Source organism: Macaca thibetana, chromosome 3 (genome assembly GCF_024542745.1).
Source record: "Macaca thibetana thibetana isolate TM-01 chromosome 3, ASM2454274v1, whole genome shotgun sequence".
NCBI classification, from domain to species: domain Eukaryota; kingdom Metazoa; phylum Chordata; class Mammalia; order Primates; family Cercopithecidae; genus Macaca; species Macaca thibetana.
In genome coordinates, this window is record NC_065580.1 from 153240554 (window position 1) to 153257748 (window position 17195).

Consider the following 17195-nt stretch of genomic DNA (forward strand, 5'->3'; position numbering starts at 1 on the left):
TGGCGTGAACCCGGGAGGCGGAGCTTGCAGTGAGCCGAGATCCGGCCACTGCACTCCATCCTGGGCCACAGAGCGAGACTCCGTCTCAAAAAAAAAAAAAAAAGTGCTTCTGGTAAATGTATGGATGCATTCTGAAAACATTATTTTTTTGCAGGCTTCATCTTTGCATAGATCTTATGGGAGGGTCTCCTGTAGGCACTTAAAGACACGTGGAGTTACTTTGTTTTCCAATTGATGTTTATTCTCTTAGTACCCTCTTCTCCTTTCCTCTAAGCATCATCAGAGAATGCTGTTTCCAGCAGCCATCCCTGAGACAGAGGCAATGATTCTTTTGGTTTCATCTGCACATAAATTCTTGGGATTTTTTCCCCTCTCTTCCTGCGTTTTGGAAGTGCCCGTTTTGTCCTCATTTAATTAGTTCAGTTACTTTGTTTCAAGAAAGAAACAAATACTGTAGCCCAGAGGCTGTAAAAATAGTAGCCCCGGCTGAATTCAGGTGGCAACATTTGTAATTTGGCATGTGCAGTGTGTTAAAAATAAATACATTGCACATAAAACTCCAGATACCTGGCTTCTCTCGGAAGACTAAAGATGGAGTCACTCTGGTCCTATACCCACCTAGCCCTGCTCAGCTGGGGGTCAGTGGCGGGTGGCCAGGTGAGCTAGACCCCATGGAAGAGGCCTCAGTTTCTCACTCACATTCACCACCGCCACCCCCCCCTTCCTAGGCCTCATGTCTGCATTCTCACTTACCTTTCTGGTTGGACCCTGTCAGAATCTGTGTTTACGATTTTCCTGTATAGCTTTATTTATATATTTATTCATTTATTGAGATGAAGTCTGGCTCTGTCGCCCAGGCTAGAGTGCAGTGGCACGATCTCAGCTCACTGCAAAGTCCGCCTCCCAGGTTCAAGGGATTCTCCTTCCTCAGCGTCCTCAGTAGCTGGGACCTATGCATGCACCACCACACCCGGCTAATTTTTTTTTTTTTTTTTTTTTTTTTTTTTAGTAGAGACGGGGTTTCATCATGTTGGCCAGGCGGGTCTCGAACCCCTGACCTCAAGTGATCCACCCGCCTCAGCCTCCCAAAGTGCTGGCATTACAGGTGTGAACCACCACACAGGGCCCCAATAATTCACTAACATTTAAAGAAAAGAAATAAAAGTTACAAAGGCTTTGGGGTTCCAGGAAAATGCAATGCTAGCCTGGAGCTGGAACTGAACTGCACGACAAACATATTTTCTAACCAATGTTCTAGAACTTTAGTCGTAGTAATAAGCTCCTGATTTAGAAAACTGAAAATAACCTGTGTGCACTGAAACACGTGTGTTCTGATCGCTGGAGTGCATTTGAAAATTCCCAGAACACCAGCACTTCGCCTCCCTGCGCCAGCTCACTGCCAGCCACGGCAGGGAGTCCAAGGAGGACGGCGGTGGTTCACTTTCTAAAACTAATCCAAAAGCCCGCCCGCCCATGCGGCATAGTGAGTCACAGTTGGGACTGTCTTTACTGTTCCTTTTGTTTTTGTGCATTATCAAAAGTCACTAAACTTAGTCAGGCGTGGTGGCAGCACCTATAGTCCCAGACACTTGGGAGGCCAAGGTGGGAGGATCGCTTGAGCCCAGGAGTTTGAGTTCACCCTGGGCAACACAGCAAGGCCCCATCTCTAAAATAAATGCATAAAATTTTAAGTCCCTAAACTTTGTCTCTGAGGCTGCCATGGAGCTCTGCCAGAGAGAGTAGCTTCAAGGTGACAGGTGAGGAGGCAGGTGAGCCACAGCCTCCTTGCTGAGACACCTTTGGGACTCCTTCAGGGGTAATGACCAAAGGGGGTGCTCATGCAGGGCCACCCTGGGGGTCCACTTGGCACTGGGCTGGCTGTGCCTAACTCAGGGCTGAGTCTGAGGCTCCTCCTCTCCAGCCCTGCTCCCTCCCGCCTCCTCTCACGGGGGTCAGACCTGCCTGGAGGTCTGCATGCTCCCCCACCATCCTCTGCAGGGTTTCTCCCTGCACTCCGCATCTCATCTTGGCACCTGCTTCCCAAACTGATAACCGCGTAACCCAAACTGACGGGGTCTTCCTCTAACAATCTGACTTCTGTCTATTTGGGCAAAAATCAATGCTATTACACCATATTTTACAAAGTCTAACAACTAATTAATTTCTCAACGCAAAGATTATGTGTAGCTCCCTAATAAAATGCACATTTGCTCACTCAATCAATCACTCCAATTAGACTAGGACAAGGGCCTAAATCAGAAATCAATCAATGAAAAGCTTAACCCAATCATCAGCACATTCTTCACACGAGGAGTCAATAAACAGCTCTTCATTCTACTCCCACCAAGTGTACCATAAAAAGCTCAGCGTAGATGAATTTACGTCAATTGAATTAATTTTCTTCTTGATTCCATACCATATCCAGCATGTATCTGTGTCTATCAATTCAGATGAAGATTTCAGAGCCCCCAGTCCCGCAAGTGAAAAGTGTTTAAATGTATAATATGTACATGTGAAGCCAATGACTTAGTCTCTGTTTCAGAAATGTAGATTTTCATCTATTGGATCTTACGAGCATCAAGGTGGTTTGGTGGAAAGAATTACAGCTTTGGATTCTATCAGACCGTTGTTTAAATCTAGATTTGCACAAGCTGAGATGCTGGCCAGGCTTCCCCATTCAGTTTCCCCTGTCAGTGTCTCTGTCAGTTTCTGTGTGATGGGGTAATACCACTCTCTTTACAGGGATATAGAGGAGCTTATAAAATAATAAGGTAAGCATGTCATAAAGCAGGTGACAGATTTAATGTCAGGTCAGCAAGTAGGATAGGAAGAAGAGAACAAGAACCACCACGGCTGCAGCACTGGTACTCAGCTCCCGGCACCTGGCTGAGAACCAGGAGGGCAGACAGTCAGGGGTGAATAATCGATCTCAGGACAGGTACTTCCTTGTACAGCTTGTTAGTACGGCTCATTTTACAATTCATCATTATTGTTATTTATTATGCATTTCATTCCCTACCCGCTTTCGGAAAGGAATCAAGACCATCTCCGTCAATGATGCATGGCCTTCCCAGTCACAGGGGACAGGCCTCTGGGCTGCAGGCACACTGTCCCACCAAGAGCACCCAGCTCCACTTTGAGTCCTAAGTGACAGGGCACGCCAGCCAGGAGGGAGATTTCTGCCTGTCACGCACTGAAGGGTACTTGTGTTGCTTTCAATTCACCACCAGTAACATTTAAAACATATCCCATCTGCAATCCTTCTACTTAGGCTTGGGAAAAGATGTGGCCAGTTTAACCCCAGCATCCATGTAGCCTAATGGCCAGGTAGACTTTGGCCCTGCAGAGAGAACTAATGCCAACTTTCACCATTGACTTGGCCTTCCCACCTCCAAAACTAAACACAGACACTGTCCCAAGGTTATTAGAGTGACGTCTCCTGCACTTTGCTTGACAAAGATAATCAAAACATGGCCACTTCAAAATGACTAAATGAAAGCCTGTCAGAAGGTGAACCACTAATGCATTTGCCTAAAATGCAGCACTTTGAAACTGGTAGCTTAGAACTCATCTTGAAATTATTATGAAGTGGTTTTAGGAAGGACAGACGGCTCATTGTCATGTTACTTTACCACTTGAAACGACCCTTTTAAAACCCCAAACACTCTTCGGTTAACCAAAAGTAAATTCCCATGGAATTTCTGAGCAACCGTCTTTAGAAAACTCAGTCCAACTTTACCGTCTTTAGAAAACTCAGTCCAACTTTACTGTAACAAAAATCTTGCAATGAGATGGAGTAGCTAAAGATCTCACATTAAACAAGTCATTAAAAAGGAAGCAGTCAAATGTAGCCAATCACGTCCCATGCTGTGCTCTAGAACTACCAGTCTACCAGCGATAGCTTGTAACAGGGAAATCACAAGAGTTTTTGACAAGGCCAGAGAGGGAGGGAAAATGTGGAGGCAGAAGCCATTTACCAGAGGTGGGTTTTGATGGTGACAAGGGGCCTGCACTGGCTCTTCAGTGCCAAGCATTAGGGGCTTCAGCGTGGGGTCCACACTGTGAGAGCCTAAGCGGGGCGAAAGGTCGATGAAGAGGGTAAATGTGACTGGGCGAGTTAAGGACACCCCTCTGCCAAAGGAATCCAGGAAATCAGGCTCTTCTCAAACACACATTCTGATCTTCCCCTTCCCTGTTTAGGAGAATTTCAACATTTCCCACCTACCTCTGATTTGACCAGGGATAGCATCCGCCGACTTTCAGCACCGGGACGAGTCAGTGGAGGTGGGAGTTCCAAGGATGTAAGCCTCAAGTCGGCCCTGCCATTTGGTGACATAACCTCCGGCAAGTAACTCAAGCCCTGTTTTGTCAGACCATTTGTTTAGGAGGTCAAAGTGCGGAGGGGATGGGAGGCATGTGTATCAGTCACGTGTCTATGGCCTGGAACAGATTACTTTGGTGAATGTTCTTTTTCTAATTTCCAAAATAAAACCATTACTTTCAGTTTGCTTCCCCAGCCCTGGCACACAGATGCGCGTGCAGGCGCAGGGTGTAGCTCCCGGGCGCGGAGTCTGCACTGGGGCCCGGCCTGGGGCGGGGCAGCACCCTCCCTCCAGGAAGGCCTTTTGTAGAATCCACACCCCTGGGGACTTTCCCACCCGGCCACACTGCCTTTAACCCAGCAGTCTTCAGGCTGCTGCAGCGCGTTCCCCTGGCAGATCCGCCAGGACAGGGCCACACACAGGTAGGGTGACCACAGAGGGCGGCCACTCCATGAAGTCAGCTTCAGAACATTTAAGGCCCCTAACCTTCCAAGGCCAAGGGGCCCTGTTCGGTCTGAATGTCAATGGCATGTAGCTGCTTTTTAGACAATGTCCTCAAGAAGATACCTAAGAGTAACAAGAAATGGATACAAGAAGAGAGTTGTAACAGGGACAGGCTAACGCCAAACTCTGTGGAGGAGGGGGGACTAGTTGGAAAGGGGGAGGGGGAGCAGCAAAGAAGCAACCAAATTAAGAGAGTGCCCAGCACCCCCGGGAGACCTCTCTGAAGCTTTTACACTGAGAAGGTGAAGATCAGCAATTCCTAAGCGAGTCGGAGCAGCCGCGCCTGCAATTTAAAAGCTGCAGGATCCTGGGTCCCTCTAGCAGCCTGGGCCCGCCCCACCTCCCAGCCCCCAGCAGGAGCCGTGCACTCTGTTCTCGGCGTTGGCTTTCATTTTTAATGGGAGCCGCACGCTCATCACCCTCTGTCTGGAGGCCAACAGCCCACATCTTTCCTTCTAAGATCATGTTTCCCAAGAAAAAGAACCCAACTGCTCAAGTATTCTCTTAGACAAGGTTTTTAAAATTGTGCTTTAAAAAAAAAAAAAAGGTCTGGGAAACCATTTATAAAAGCATTTTCCCCATGTCACTAAACTTCTCTCAAAGTTAAAAAAAAAAAAAAAAAAAACTGCACCATTTTCAACTAGCTTCAAATACTAATAACCCTCCTTTGATAAGTACTTGGGACCCACTGTTCCAAGAGTCCTGCGGCGGCGGGGTGGGTTTTCGCCCCCAGGGCTCTGGTTCCCGGACTGACCCCATCCCGTGACCCGCCCGGTGCAAACGCGCCGCCGGTCTCCGGGCCGAACGCACAGTCAACCCTGGGCCCCGCAGCCCTCCCCGCGCGGAGCGGCAAAAAGTGAAACTGCCCCCACGGTCTGGGCGCGCAAGGAGGAGGCCCCTGGGGGGGTCCCGGGTCCGCCGCACCCCGAAACCAGGCGGCGGGCGCGTCCTGTCCACGGGGGAGCCGGGCGGGGCCTGGAGCAGAGTCCAGGACGGAGGGAGGGGACGTCCCCGCGGGAACCCACTCGCCCTCCCTCAGCCCCAGCCCGGGCCCCTCCCGGGCGCCCCGAACCCCCGGGCCTCCCGCCGGGCCCAGCGCCACCGAGGCTGCTGCGGGAAGTGGCCGGGGCCTCGCGCGGGACCAGGCCGCCCGGAAGGCCCGGGTTGCGGGGGATGCACAGGACCCGGGCCCAGACCCCTCCCGGCCCCGCGCCTTCCCAGGCCCCGCGCCCCGCGGAGCGCGGCCGGCCCATTGCGGCGCGGGGCCCCGGGCAGCCCGAGGTCGGGCGGCGGGGACAGGGGCGACCTCCGGCGGCGGGAGGGCGACCTCGGGCGGCGGCGGGGGGTGGGGGACGTGGGGGGCGGCCCGACCTCGGGCGGGGGCCTCGGCACTCACCTGCAGCCGCCGCCACCTGCTCGTCGCGCGGGCGTCCCCGGCGTCACCTCCGCGGCCCCGCTCCGGCCGCTGCGCTCCTCGGCCCTGGGCCCGGCCCGGCCCTGCGTCGGGGCCTCAGCGAGTGCGGCGCCCGCCGCCCCCGGCCCCCATCCCGCCGCCCTCCGCCCTCGGCCGCGCCGCCGCCGCCACTTCCTGTGCGCGGCGATCCCACAGTTCCGCCGGCGCGCGCGGGGCGGCCGAGGGACACGCGGGGGGGACGCGCGGGGGGACACGGGGGGAGGAAGCGGGGGGGCGACGCGGGGGGGACGCGGGGGGAGGACGCGGGGGGGCGACGCGGGGGGAGGAAGCCGGGGGGACACGGGGGGGACACGCGCGCGGAGAGAGGCGTGGGCCGGGTGCGCCGGCGGGGCCGGGTGCGGAGCCTGGGTGGGATCCGCTAACGGACGGGGCTGGGGACCGGGTTGGGGGAGGGGTGCGGACGGGCCGGGGCCGCGGGAGGCGCGGGGATCAGGGAGGTCGGGACTGAACGGGGGGAGCTGGCGAAGGACCAGGCTGGGGTCCCGCGAGGGCTGCCACGGACCGGGTCGGGGGCAGAGGAGGCAGAGGGGGCCGGGGCGCGGGGTGCGGCCGGGAGGGGCCTCCGAGCTCTGCCTGGGCCCCGGCATCTCCCCGGCCAGGGTCTCCTGCGGGCGCCGGGAAGTTTCGGGCGCGAGCTCCTCCCCCCGTCGGCCGGGGCTTAGGGTCGCAGTCAGGGGTCGCCGCGCGGCGGGCTCGGTGAGGACGGCCCTGCGAGCAGCGGCTCCGCGGAAGGATCGCGTTTCGGCCACGTGCTGCGCCCTTGGACTTATTCATAGTTGGCACTGGGCTGGCAACATCGTATCGACACTTGACCCTGGCGGGGGTGGGGGTCGCCCCGGAGCTGCCTTGAGAACCCACGCGGGTGCTGACGCCGTCCCCTCCGGACCGCGGAGCCGCTCAGCCCCAGGACAGCGGCTCCTGTGCCCCCCTCCCCTGCACCTGGTCAGCGGCAGGTCCCAGAACCAGCCCGGGGAGGCCGCGCAGGTGCCGCTGTCAGGGCAGGGGGCGCTGCGGGCTCCGTCTCCTGCACCCGGTACCTCGTGTGACCTGGCGCCTGCTCAGGTCCTCAGGCCCAGGCTGGACTTCCTGAGCTTGGGTGGGCTTCATTTGAAAACCATTTTAAATACCAAGTACTGGTACTGTCTACTGTGCCCCTTTTTTTCCTTTTATTTTTATTATTGAGACAGGGTCTTGCTCTGTCGCCGAGCCTGGAGTGCAGTGGTACAATCATAGCTCACTGAAGCCTTGATCTCCAGGGCTCAAGCGATCCTCCCACCTCAGCCTGCCAAGTAGCTGGGACCACAGGCACACACCACCATGTCTGCCTACTTTAAAAAAAAATTTTTTTTGTAGAAATGGGGTCTCACGGTGTTGCCCAGGCTGATCTCGAACTCCTGAGCTCAAGTGATTCTCCCACCTCCTCCTCCCAAAGTGCTGAGATTACAAGCATGAGCCCCCGCACGCAGCCTGCACCTCCCTTTAAGCCTCCTCAAATTATTTCGGAAAATACTTAGATACTTAGACTAAAATAAAATGAAAGTACCGTGCACCTGTCCTACTCATAGTTCCCTTATTCTTGAAAAAGGAGTTAAGCTTTGCAAAGCTCGTGGAATTCACCATTTGTAAAACCTCTTACCCCTCATGTCACTTTGGGTAATCTGTGCCGCAGATAAATTCCCACAGGCACCTGCGGGATATGTGGATACAGGGATGTGCTGACTTACATCTCCACCTATAATCACAGGAAGCCTGAAAATAACCAGACACTTGGTTAAATAAACTCTAGAACATTCATTTGGCATTTTTAATTTAAAACATTTTTCTAAAGTTTTAATGTGATAATATGTGTACGCTGATAGGATATAGTCTCCAAGATCTGTTAAACTAAAAAATAAAAATAGTGCAGAGCAATGAATATACAATGATGTGCTTTATTTAAAACAAAGAAAAAAATGGCCGGGCGCAGTGGCTCACACCTGTCTGTAATCCCAGCACTTGGGGTGGCCGAGGCGGGTGGATCATGAGGTCAGGAGTTCAAGACTAGACTGGCCAAGATGGTGAAACCCCGTATCTACTAAAAATACAAAAAAAAAAAAATTAGCCTGGCATAATGACAGGCGCCTGTAATCCCAACTACTCGGGAGGCTGAGGCAGAGAATTGCTTGAACCCAGGAGGCAGAGGTTGCAGTGAGCCAAGATTGTGCCACTGCACTCCAACCTGGGCGACAGAGTGAGACTCCAACTCAAAAAAACAAAAAAGGCTGGATGCTGTGGCTCACACCTGTAATCCCAGCACTTTGGGAGGCCAAGGTGGGCGGATCACTTGAGGTCAGGGGTTCCAGACCAGCCTGACCAGCATGGTGAAACTCCACCTCTGCTAAAACAAGATACAAAAATTAGCTGGGCGTGGTGGTGCTCTCTTGTAATCCTAGTTACTCAGAAGGCTGAGACAGAAGAATTGTTTGAACCTGGGAGGCAGAGGTTGCAGTGAGCTGAGATCTAGCCATTGCACTCTGGCCTGGGCGATAGAACGAGACTCTGCTCAAAAAAAACAAACAAAAAAACCAGAAAACAATATGGTCAGATACAAGTCCAGAAAGCTCTTTGAAGATATGATACTGAATGGGCAGGGGTAAATAAATTTTATTACAATAAAATTTCTATGTATGTTAGGTAGTAATGTTTGGCTTTATCATGAGCACACATTTTATAATTCATAAATTTTATAATTTATGATTATGATTATTATTATTATTAGAAAAAGGGTATCCCCCTGTTAGCCAGGCTAGGAGTGCAGTGGTATGATCATAGCCCACGGCAGGATCCCTCAAGGGATCCTCCCACCTCAGCCTCTCAAATAGCTAGGGCTATAAGCATGCACCGCCACGCCCAGCTAGTTATTTATTTATTTATTTATTTATTTATTTAGTAGATATGGCTCATCTACTCATCTACTCAGGAGGCCTAGATGGGAGTCGAGGGTGCAGTGAGCCATGCAGCCCTGCACTCCAGCCTGGATGACAGAGACAGACCCTTTCTTCATTAGAATCTGTGATCACTGAGATCCGAGCCCAGCCCCTGGAGAACTGCAGGTGCGCAGACACTCAGAGAAACATTTAAAGGGAGCTGGAAGTCGGCCACCCACCCTTAACTGTTTACAGGGTTCCAGCGCGCAGGTGCTCAGATTGGCAGCAAGTGTCATCACTAACCTTTATTGAGCCCTTGTTATGTGCGTAGATTAGTTCATTAACCAAAACCAGGCCACAAGGTAGAGATGATTGACACCCCATTTTACCTTTTTTTTTTTTTTTTTTTGAGACGGAGTCTCGCTCTGTCGCCCAGGCTGGAGTGCAGTGGCCGGATCTCAGCTCACTGCAAGCTCTGCCTCCCGGGTTCACGCCATTCTCCTGCCTCAGCCTCCTGAGTAGCTGGGACTACAGGCGCACGCCACCTCGCCCGGCTAGTTTTTTGTATTTTTTTAGTAGAGACGGGGTTTCACCGTGTTAGCCAGGATGGTCTCGATCTCCTGACCTTGTGATCCGCCCATCTCGGCCTCCCAAAGTGCTGGGATTACAGGCTTGAGCCACCGCGCCCGGCCCCCATTTTACCTTTAAGGAAACCGAGGCATAACAAACCTCCCTACCTTATCCACCAGCACGTGGGGCAGCAGAGGCAGGCAGCCCAGCTCTAGGCCCTGATGCAGCCACAGCACAGCAGCTTCTCCTGACCCGGTAATGGGGTTCGTTATTAAGAAAGAGACTCGTGGTGAGCCAAGATCATGCCATTGTACTCCTGTGTGGGCAACAGAGTGAAACTGATCTCAAAAGAAAAAAAAAGAGAGAGAGACTCAGATCCTCAGCCTCCTCAATGAAAAACTGGGGGCAAAGGGAGATTCTGACCTTGAGAAGTATTTGTCCAGAGAGGAGATTTCTGCAAGGAATGAAAAGAGGAAAAGTAGTTTTTTTATTTGTTTGTTTGAGACAGAGATTTGCTCTGTTGCCCAGGTTGGAGTGCAATGGCACGATCTTGGCTCACTGCACATCCTGGGTTCCAGTGATTCTCCTGCCTCATTCAGACTCCTGAGTAGCTGGGATTACAGGCGCACGCCACCACCCCTGGCTAATCTTTGTATTTTCAGTAGTGATGGGGTTTCACCATGTTGGCCAGGCTGGTCTCAAACTCCTGACCTCAAGTGATCTACCCACCTCGACCTCCCAGAGTGCTGAGATTACAGGTGTGAGCCACCGTGCCCAGCCTTTTTGGCATTTGTTGTCCACGGTGCGTATGAGCCAGGCCCTGGGAAAGGGGTTCCCTCTTCATTATTTGCTTTAATTCTCAGCCTGAACTTGCCGACATCTGGCCTCACAGATAAGCAAACTGAGCCACAGAGGTGATCCCAGGGCCAAATGGCAGATTGACGCCCACCTCTGCACCCAGAAGGAGGCTTTCCAGTTCTGAGGGGGCCTCATTGGACAACTTTCCCACCCAGCCCTGCCCAAGGCCCAGGGGGCCCAGTCTGGCTCAAGGCCGGTCAGGGGAGAGGACAGGCAGTGGCTGGCAGCAAGGAGGGCCCTGGGGCAGCTGGGGTTGGGCGCTGAGTCACGCGACTGACAGGGGAGCTGAGAGCCAAGGCTCGGCGCCAGCCTGTGACCTTAAAGGAGGATGTTACCCATTTGGTCTGAGTTTCTTTTTTTGTAAAATGAGGAGGTTCCCACCCAGACTTCCCTGATCTCCAAGAGGATGCCGGGAGGGCCAGGGGCCCTCAGGAATTCTTAAAAGCCCAAAGACAACTCTCTGTTTGTCTCAGATGTAAAAGTTCACCAAAACGAAAGATGGTAACTGCGTAAGTACACGAGCCGCAGCGTGTGGATGCTAATCTCTGCTGGATGGACGTTAACTATTTTGGCTATATGTAATAGGAAAACACTGCAAACAAAAGCATTTTTTTTCCTAGGAGACACATTATTTTTTAAACATAGACTTCTGGCCAGGCGCGGTGGCTCAAGCCTGTAATCCCAGCACTTTGGGAGGCCGAGACGGGCGGATCACGAGGTCAGGAGATCGAGACCATCCTGGCTAATATGGTGAAACCCCGTCTCTACTAAAAATACAAAAAACTAGCTGGGCGTGGTGGCGGGCGCCTGTAGTCCCAGCTACTCGGGAGGCTGAGGCAGGAGAATGGCGTAAACCCGGGAGGCGGAGCTTGCAGTGAGCTGAGATCCGGCCACTGCACTCCAGACTGGGCGACAAAGCGAGACTCCGTCTCAAAAAAAAAAAATAAAAAAAAAAATAAATAAACATAGACTTCTACAGAGGCAAAAATTATAAACAAGATATTTCACAGCAAAGAGACTGGAAACCCTGGGTGCACTAAGACCTTGCCCCTGGAAATGATTCTTGAGAAACAGTTCAGTCTGGAGGCGCTGAGTCAGATGAGATGGTTGCCGTCTGTCAAAGGCGTTTGAACCAGAGCAACTCCATCTTGAACAGGGGCTGAGTAAAAGGCTGAGACCTACTGGGCTGCATTCCCAGACAGGTAAGGCATTCTAAGTCACAGGATGAGATAGGAGGTCGGCACAAACACAGGTCATAAAGAACTTGCTGATAAAACAGGTTGCAGTAAAGAAGCTGGATAAAACTCACCAAAACCAAGATGGAGACAAGAGTGACCTCTGACCATCCTCATTGCTACACTCCCACCAGCACCATGACAGTTTACAAACGCCAGGGCAACATCAGGAAGTTACCCTATTGGTCTAAAAAAGGGAGGCATGAATAAGCCACCCCTTGTTTAGCATATCATCAAGAAATAATCATAAAAATGAGCGACCAGCAGTCCTGGGGCTGCTCTGTCTATGGAGTAGCCATTCTTAATTCCTTTATTTTCCTAATAAACTTGCTTTCACTTTACGGACTTGCCCTTAATTATTTCTTGTGCAAGCTCCAAGAACCCCCTCTTGGCGTCTGGATCCGGACCCGTTTCCTGTAACACATCCATCCCCCATCCCAGGGGTCAGCAGAGAGTAGAGAGCAACTGCCAGAGGAGCCTGGCCTCATCAGCCTGGAGGTCAAAGTCAAGGTCACAAGAGCAGGCCAGCGCCAGCCGGTGGGGAAGTGTCTGCACAGAGTAGCAGCCCTGGGTGTGAGTCCAGATCTTATCTCTCCTGCAAAGTGGGGCAACAGTAACTGCACTGTGCAGTGGCTGCGTGGTGGAGATTGTGGACCTGCAAAGCCCAGTGCAGGGCCTGGGCAGGTGAGAGCTGTGAGCTGTGGTCCATGCTTCGCACCCTCTCAGCAAGTGTCAGAGTCTGAGGAGCTCCAAGGTCCTGGCTGAGGAAGGAGCAGAGACAGAGAGAGACCAAGTGGAGGCTGTTGGGATGCAAGCCGAGGCTGCCCTCTTCAGGCATCCCAGCCAGTCCGAGCAGGCAGGGTACGCGGCCCCATGCTCCTGGCCACCAGCCTTTGCTTGGGGCCTGGGTCTGAGGCTCGCCTGCCAGTCCCACTCCCCTCTGGTGTCTTTCACAGGAGTTACAACGCCCTGCATACCCTGTGCACCCAAACCCCACTGAGTGTCCACCGCCCGGAGGCCTACGTGACACAGGGGACTGCAAAGGAGACCTCAGCCTCCCCCTTGCTTAGAAATGCGGCTTTGACCAGAGCACCTCCTGGGACCCACACCCTACTCTGCAGGCCTGTTTCCGAACTGAAGACCACCGGCCCCTTAAAATCACGAAAGCCTCCTCATGAAGGCAGGAACCACTGCCCTGAGCAGGCCCCTGACACAGGGAAGGGGACAGACCCACTTCAACTCCCCAGTGATGTGTTTCCCCCTTAGAAACCACGGGGTAATGTCATCTCTCAAAGGAAGGCCTCCTTTCCTCCCAGACGCCTGCACCCCAGGACACAGGCCATGCGCACAGGAGCAAGCAAAAACTTTAGTGTCTCTCTTTTACACAAATATTTTTTCAAATTGCACTCTGGGAAAAACAAAACAAAACAAAACAAAAATACATACAATTTCTAAAAATTCACAGCCAGGCGCGGTGGCTCACGCCTGTAATCCTAGCACTTTGGGAGGCCGAGACGGGCAGATCACGAGGTCGAGAGATAGAGACCATCCTGACTAACATGGTGAAACCCATCTCTACTAAAAATACAAAAAATTAGCTGGGTGTGGTGGCGGGCGCCTGTAGTCCCAGCTACTCAGGAGGCTGAGGCAGCAGCATGGCGTGAACCTGGGAGGCGGAGCTTGTAGTGAGCCGAGATCGTGCCACTGCACTCCAGCCTGCGCGGCAGAGCGAGACTCCGTCTCAAAAAAAAAAAAAAAATTCACCTGTTCAAATTTTGAGTTTATTTGTTTTGAGACAGGATCTTACTCTATCACTCACCCTAGAGTCAAGTGGTGTGATCACTGCATTCAGCAGTGCTGCTCACTGTAGCCTCAACCTCCTGGGCCCAAGTGATTCTCCTGCGTCAGCCTCCTCAGTAGCTAAGACTACAGTTGTGAGCTACCATGCTCAGCTAAATTGTCTTTTATTTGGTAGAGACAGGGTCTCACTATATTGCTAGGCTGCTCTTGAACTCCTGGGCTCAAGTGATCCTCCCACTTTAGCTTCCCAACAGATTTGGGGTTTTTTGTTGTTGTTTTTTGTTTTTGTTGTTTTGTTGTTGTTGTTGTTGTTTAAAACAGAGTTTTGCTCTTGTCTCCCAGGCTGGAGTGCAATGGCACAATGTTAGCTCACTACAACCTCTGCCTCCCAGATTCAAGCGATTCTCCTGCCTCAGCCTCCTGAGTAGCTAGGATTACAGGAGTGTGTCCTCACTCCTAGCTAATATTGTGTTTTTAGTAGAGATGAGGTTTCACCAAGTTGGCCAGACTGGTCTCGAACTCCTGATCTGCCCACCTCGACCTCCCAAAGTACTGGGATTATAGGCATGGGCCACCAAGCCTGACAGATTTGTTTCCTTCCTTCCTTCCTTTCTTCCTTCCTTCCTTCCTTCCTCCCTCCCTCCCTCCCTCCCTTATTTCTTTCTTCCTTCCTTTCTTCCTTTCTTCCTTTCTTCCTTTCTTTTTGAGACAGAGTTTTGCTCTTGTCACCCACGCTGTAGTGCAGTGGCAGGATCTCGGCTCACTGCAATCTCCACCTTCCGGGTTCAAGCGATTCTCCTGCCTCAGCCTCCCAAGTAGCTGGGATTATAGGTGCCCACCATCATGCTTGGCTAATTTTTGTATTTTTAGTAAAGATGGGGTCTCACCATGTTGGCCAGGCTGGTCCTGAACTCCTGACCTCAGGTGATCCACCCGCCTCAGCCTCCCACAGTGCTAGGATGACAGGCGTGAGCCACCGCGCCCCCACAATTTGGTATTTTAAGGGCGTGCAGGAGAACCCAACAGCTCACAGATCCGATTTACCACCTAATTCCTGAGAAACAGGGAAAGGAGCAGCTCAAGTACTGATGCTGGTGGGGCCAAGGAAGTCTTCCAGAAAAAAGCCCAGTGAGTTAGCATGAAGCGAAGTTTTCTCGGAAGGCTATTCAGTGCTTTAGGCAGGGCGATTTAGGCGTAGACGTAGATCGTGATTATAAAATATTTCACTGAGCTATCACTGCAGGGAGAGGTCCCACAAAGCTGAGCAGTCAAGACGTGCGACTTCACCGAGGACCAGCGCAGAGTTCAAGGCTGCCTTTGGCTGTTTGACTGAACAGGTGATGGCAAGGTCCTTCCAGCCCCTGTGGGGACGTGACGAGGGCCCTGGGCCAGAACCCCACCAACGCCGAGGCGCTCGAGGTCCTGGGGAACCCCGAGAGTATGAGGTGAATGTGAAGGTGCTGGACTTTGAGCACTTCCTGCCCATGCTGCGGACGGTGGCCAGGAACGAGGACCAGGGCACCTACGAGGATTATGTGGAAAGCCTTCAGGTATTTGACAAGGAAGGAAATGGCACCGTCATGGGTGTGGAAATCTGGCACGTTCTTGTCTCACTGGGTGAGAAGACGACAGAAGAAGGAGGAGAGATGCTGGTGGCAGGGCATGAGGACAGCAGTGGTTGCCTCGACTCTGAAGTGCTCATCTGAGGGTCTCCCCAGCCTCCCAGAGCCCGGGCCTTTCCCTGGGTGACATTACATATCTAGCCTGAGGCTCCCTCAGGCCTCTGGTGGTAGCACCTTTCCCATCTTGTCTCTCTTGGATGATGTTTGCCATCAGCGTTCACCAAATAAACTTCCTCTCTGTGCACCCTCCACCCAAACAAATTTCAAGGCTGGGCACAGTGACTCACGCCTGTAATCCTAGCTGAGGCGGGCAGATCATTTGAGGTCAGGAGTTCAAGACCAGCCTGGCTAACATGGTGAAACCCCATCTCTACAAAAATACAAAACTTCGCCGGGCTTGGTGGCGGGTGCTTGAAATCCCAGCTACTCAGGAGGCTGAAGTGGGAGAATCGCTTGAATCCAGGAGGTGGAGGTTGCAACAAGATGAGATAAGATCACGCCACTGCCCTCCAGCCTGGGTGACAGAAAGAGGCGCTGTCTTAAAAAAAAAAAAAAAATTCAGAACTGGGAGTAACAGAAGAGTTATTTCTGGGAGAAAAGAGAGCGTTAGATAAGGGCACTCAGACCACACCCCTCCTGCCTGGGGCCACCGCGGAGGAAGGCACCACAGAGGCCGCTAAACACAAGCCGAGCTTCACTTCTTGGAAACACTAGAGGAGGAACTTCAGGGCCTTTCCCTCAGTTTCAGTTCTTATCTGGTTAATTTCCTAACGTCCCTGGTCCTGTCATTACACTAAAAAATAAGCCCTCCTTCAGTGTCAGGACAGGCCACAGACTGAACCCGGTCTTGTAAAATGAGTGTGGTTTTGTTCCTCTTTTTCGCCAGGGCTGGAAGGGCTCAGTCCCGGGTGCCTCCCGAGCGCGGTGCAGTGAGGGGCAGGAGGCATGGGTTCTCTGCCACCACAGGCACCCCTGCCTTTGGACATGGCCTTGTTGGGAGGGGTGGCCATGCTGGAGGAGTCTGTGTGCCTGCCATCGCTGTGGGGGTTCTGCTGGGGGCAAATTGTCTTGTCCGGACCCTCTGGGGGTTCTCTTGGGGGCAGATCGTCTTGTTCAGAGCCTCTGCTTCCTGCATGGTCAAAAGTGGTGGTGGGCGCTGCCCAGCTGGCCTCCCAGGTCTCCGCGAGGATCAGGTGAATTTGCACTGGCGCTGTCCAGCTGGTCTCCCAGGTCTCTGCGTGGATCAGGTGAATCTGGGGAAAGCCACCGACGGGTTTCTCTGAAATTCTGTCCCTGAGTCTCTCCTCTACAAATCCACCTCCTTGGAGGCCTTTCCCCGACAGGGCTGTACCTGGCAACCCCACCTGGGCCCTGATACAGGAGCCCCGCCCTGCCTTGGCCCTGCTGTGCACCCAGCCTGAGCAGCGCCCGTCTCCCGGAAGGCTCCACAATGGAGGTGTTGTCTGCAAGGACAGACATGGAGCAAATTCCTGACAGCAGGGAGTCTGCAGTCCCTTGCTTGTGTGGTGGCGTCTGGCAGTAGGAGCCACAAAGACAAGCGTATTCTCAGCCTTGCTGATGTGCTGGATTTGCCTCCTGGGCTGCTGTGCACAGAACACAGGGTGTAGGGCCTCAGCCACAGACACGGATCCTCTCACATCCTGGGGGCTGGATGCCCAAGATCAAGGCATCGGCAGGGCTGGTTCCTCTGAGGCCTCTCCTTGGCATGTAGACGCCATCTCCTCTCTGTATCCCCACAGGGCCGTCCCTCTGTGCGTGTGTGTGTGTATCCTCATCTGCTCTTCTTACAAGGACACCAGTCCAATCAGGGCCCACCCTAGCAACCTCATTTTACTCTAATCACCTCTGTTTGGACCTCATCTCCAACACAGTCCCCTTCTGCA

At 52.8% G+C, this 17195-nt stretch overlaps 1 protein-coding gene across 2 annotated transcripts in view; it reads right to left on the reverse strand.

Moving 5' to 3' along the window:
* AGPAT3 (1-acylglycerol-3-phosphate O-acyltransferase 3) overlaps positions 1-6412 on the reverse strand; it is a 123385-nt gene extending 116973 nt beyond the window's left edge. Inside the window, exon 1 of one of the 2 annotated variants that reach the window (XM_050784462.1) lies at positions 6223-6412. The gene's annotated coding sequence lies outside the window, so the exon portion shown is untranslated. Of the gene's footprint in view, positions 1-4225; positions 4478-6222 lie in introns of those variants that run through there. The other variant, XM_050784463.1, reaches the window with a different exon arrangement.
* Between the last annotated feature and the right edge of the window lie 10783 nt (positions 6413-17195).